General features: G+C 36.4%; 1 pseudogene; it reads left to right on the top strand.

Moving 5' to 3' along the window:
• Nucleotides 1–384: 384 nt before the first annotated feature.
• LOC101442466 (histone-binding protein RBBP4 pseudogene) lies at nucleotides 385–2,486 on the top strand (annotated as a pseudogene).
• Nucleotides 2,487–4,749: the final 2,263 nt, after the last annotated feature.

The raw sequence follows: 4,749 nt of genomic DNA, 5'->3' as shown, positions 1-4,749 counted from the left end.
ATAGAAAGCCAAAGGATAAAATGCATGAAGGAAGTAAGGCCTTTAGAGTAATAACATTGAATGTTAATGGAATGAACTCCCCAATCAAAAGACATACACTACATTATATAAAAAGTTATACAAGGGGATACCCATATAACTCATCCCTCCTCCTCCCTCACTTTCCCCCACTAACATCTTTTATGAGTATGGTACATTAAAATTGATGAACACATATTGAAGTATTGATACTAACCATTGTCTATAGTTTACACTATAGTCTACACTTTGAACCACTCAATTTTATACTTTTTGATAAAACGCATAATGGTTTGTATCCCTTATATTTTTGATGTAATATTTATGTAATATAAATCTTCTTAAAAATAAATAAAATAGGCCCGCAGCCTCCCCGCCCCTCCAGCAACGCTCAACTCCGGGAACTCCCCGGCTCGCCTGTCCGCCATGGCCGACAAGGAAGCAGCCTTTGATGACGCAGTGGAAGAACATGTAATTAATGAGGAGTACAAAATATGGAAAGAAAACACTCCTTTTCTTTATGATTTGGTGATGACCCATGCTCTGGAGTGGCCCAGCCTCACTGCACAGTGGCTTCCAGATGTAACCAGACCAGAAGGAAAAGATTTCAGCATTCATCGGCTTGTTCCGGGGACACACACCTCGGATGAACAAAACCACCTTGTGATAGCCAGTGTGCAGCTCCCTAATGATGATGCTCAGTTTGATGCATCACACTATGACAGTGAGAAAGGAGAATTTGGAGGTTTTGGCTCGGTTAGTAGAAAAATTGAAATAGAAATCAAGATCAACCATGAAGGAGAAGTAAACAGGGCCCGTTATATGCCTCAGAACCCTTGCATCATTGCCACAAAGACTCCATCCAGTGATGTTCTTGTTTTTGATTACATGAAACACCCTTCTAAACCAGACCCTTCTGGAGAGTGCAACCCAGACTTACGTCTCCGTGGACATCAGAAGGAAGGCTATGGACTTTCTTGGAACCCAAATCTCAGTGGGCACTTACTTAGTGCTTCGGATGACCATACCATCTGCTTATGGGACATCAGTGCTGTTCCAAAGGAAGGAAAAGTGGTGGATGCGAAGACCATCTTTACAGGGCACACAGCCGTAGTAGAAGATGTTTCCTGGCATCTACTCCATGAGTCTCTGTTTGGGTCAGTTGCTGATGATCAGAAACTTATGATCTGGGATACTCGTTCAAACAATACTTCCAAACCAAGCCACTCAGTTGATGCTCACACTGCTGAAGTGAACTGCCTCTCTTTCAATCCTTATAGTGAGTTCATTCTTGCCACAGGATCAGCTGACAAGACTGTTGCCTTGTGGGATTTGAGAAATCTGAAACTCAAGTTACATTCCTTTGAATCACATAAGGATGAAATATTCCAGGTTCAGTGGTCACCTCACAATGAAACTATTTTGGCTTCTAGTGGTACTGATCGTAGACTGAATGTCTGGGATTTAAGTAAAATTGGAGAGGAACAATCCCCAGAAGATGCAGAAGATGGGCCACCAGAGTTGTTGTTTATCCATGGTGGTCACACTGCCAAGATATCTGATTTCTCCTGGAATCCCAATGAACCTTGGGTGATTTGTTCTGTATCAGAAGACAATATCATGCAGGTGTGGCAGATGGCAGAGAACATTTATAATGATGAAGACCCTGAAGGAAGTGTGGATCCAGAAGGACAAGGATCTTAGATATGTCTGCACTTGTGATTTTAAACTCCCCTTTTTTCCCTTTCAACCCTGAGATTGATTTAACACTGGTTTTGACACAGACTTTGTTCAGCTATCCCTCTGTAGCTACCATCAAGAATGCTATTTGCCCAGACATTGGGTGTTTTCTAAATATTAACTGGGGGACTTGATTCAGCAAAGCCACAAACTTATATTTAAATTTTCTTCAGGAATTTTCTAGAATCAAACCCAGGTCTGAAGTAGACACAGAAAGGGAAATATGTGTGTGTGGTCATTTTTCTTCTTATGCTATATTCCCAAGTTTTTCAGACTCATTTATAGTTAGAGCGCATAAGGAATAGAGCCAAGTGGGGTAGGCGTCTGATCCATGAAGTATAATATTGCAAGATGTGTTTATTCAGGAAGTAAGGGAGAGATTCAAATAATAATATAGGTTCCTACTCTTAAAATCATCATACCTGACTTTACAAGATGCACATTTTCCCATGTAGACCAGTCTCCTCTCAGTTTCTTCAGTTAAGTCAAACTTTATTTTACATGTTCCTCTTTCCTCATATATTTTTGCTCGTTAGTATATTTCTTGAGCTGTTTCATATTATTTCTTTCCTTTCTGTGAAATGGTTGTTTTTTAAACTTGGGACCACCAAGTTGTAAAGATGTATGTTTTTACCTGACAGTTATACCACAGGTAGACTGTCCAGTTAAGTTGAGAAGAGTGAATCAATAGCTATTTGTTTTTAAAATTAAATTAATCCTGGATAAGAGTTTGCTTTATTTTTATTTTTTATTTTTATTTTTATTTTTTTTTTAGGAGTTAGTCCTTGACCACTAGTTTGGTACCATCTCCCTTTTGGGTGACCTGTTTCACCAGCAGGCCTGTTATTCTCCATGACTAACTGTGTAAGTGCTTATAATGGAATAAATTGCTTTTCTACGTAAAAATAAATAAATAAATAAATAAATAAATAAAATAAATGAAAAAGACATAGTCTGATAGAATAGGTTAAAAAATAAGCCATATATATGTTGTCTACAAGAAACTCACCTCAGATCAAGGACACAACCAGGTTGAAAGTGAGAGGTTGGAAAAAGATATTCCATGCAATTAGCAACCAAAAAAGAACTGGAGTAGTGATACGAATATTGGACATAATAAATTTTTAATGCAAATCTGTTGTAAGGGATGAAGAAGGTCATTATAGATCAATAAAAGGGGCAATTCACCTAGAAGAAATAAATATGATAAATTCTTTTGCACCTAACCTGGATGCTCTAAGATACATGAGGTATACAAAGGAGAATTACATGTCTCTACAATAATAGTTGGAAACTTCAATATACCACTCTTATCACTGGATAGAACATCTGGACAGAGGATATGTAAACAGAGAGCTTGTATAATAAGATAAAATGAACTAGATGTAATAGACAATTATAGAACAATGCACACCAAAACAGAAAGATATACATTCTTTTCAAGCACTCAAAGATCCTTCTCCAGGATAGACCAAATGTTGGGTCACAAGACAGGTCTCAAAAAATTAAAAAAGTTTGAAATTATACATAACACTTTCTCTGATCATAATGGAATGAAGCTAGAAATCAATAATGGTTGGAAAATGGGGAAATTCATAATTATATGGAGATTAAACAACACACTTTAAAAAATCATGGGTCAAAGAAGAAATAGCAAGAGAATTCAGTAAATGCAATGAGACAAATGAAAACGGAAAGGCAACATATGAAAACATATGGGACACAAAGGCAGTGCTAAGAGGGAAATTTATAGCCCTCAAAGTTCACTTTAAAAAAAAAGAAAGAGCTAAAATCAAAGACCTCACTGCATATCTGGAAGAAGTAAAAATGAACAGCAAACTAATTTCAAACCAAAAGGAAAGAAATAAAATCAGAGCAGAAATAAATGAAATTAAGAACAGCAACAACAAAAAATACAGAGAATCAACAAAACCAAAAGATGGCTCTCTGAAGATCAACAAAATCAACAAACCTTTAGCTCAACTGAAAAGAAAAAAAAGAGAGAAGATGCAAATAAATAAAATCAGAAATGGGAAGGGGGATATTGCCACTGAAGAAATAAGAGAGATAAGAGGATACTATTAACAATTTTATGCCAAAAAACTAGACAACATAGGAGAAATGCACAAATTCCTAGAAACACACGGACAACCTACACTGACCCTAGAAGAAATACAAAAACTCAACAAACCAATTACAAGGGAAGTGATTGAAAAAGACATCAAATCTTCCCCAAATACAAGGTTAATACACAAAAATCAACAATGTTTCTGTACATTACTGATGTGCTATCTGAGGAGGAAATCAGAAAAAGAATTCCATTTATAATAGCAAATACAACAATCAAATGTTTAAGAATAAATTTAACCAAGAACATAAAGAACCTGTAACAAGAAAACTACAAAACATTGCTAAAAGAAAGTAAAGATGGCTTAAATAAATGGAAAGATGTACTCTGATCATAGATTGGAAGACTAAATATCATTAAGATGTCAATTCTACCCAAAATGATGTACAGATTCAATGCAATCCCAGCCACTCCTCCCCCCCGCAAATCCCAACAGTCTTTTTTGCAGAAGTGGAAAAACCAATTATAAAATTTATTTGAAAGGATAAGGTGACTCGAATAGCCAAAATTATCTTAAAAAAGAACAAAACTGGAGGACTCTTACTTTCTGACTTTAAAGCATATTACCTATCTACAGTGGTAAAAACAGGATGTACTGGCATAAAGACATACATTCATTGATGGAACAAAGTGGAGAACTCAGAAATAGGCCCTCATATCTACAATCAAGTGATTTTAACAAGGCAGTCAAGCCCTCCTAGCTGGGCCAAAACAGGCTTTTCAACAAATAGTACTTGGAGAACTGGATATCCATATCCAAAAAAAGTAACTCAAAATGGATCAAGGACCTAAATATAAAAACAACTACCATAAAACTCCTAGAAGAAATGTAGGAGAACATCTTCAAGATTTTGTGGTAGGCA

The sequence above is a fragment of the Dasypus novemcinctus genome, chromosome 5, assembly GCF_030445035.2.
Source record: "Dasypus novemcinctus isolate mDasNov1 chromosome 5, mDasNov1.1.hap2, whole genome shotgun sequence".
Classification (NCBI taxonomy): Eukaryota; Metazoa; Chordata; class Mammalia; order Cingulata; family Dasypodidae; genus Dasypus; species Dasypus novemcinctus.
The sequence above is the reverse complement of the archived record's forward strand: the minus strand, read 5'-3'. Positions and strand labels throughout refer to the sequence as shown.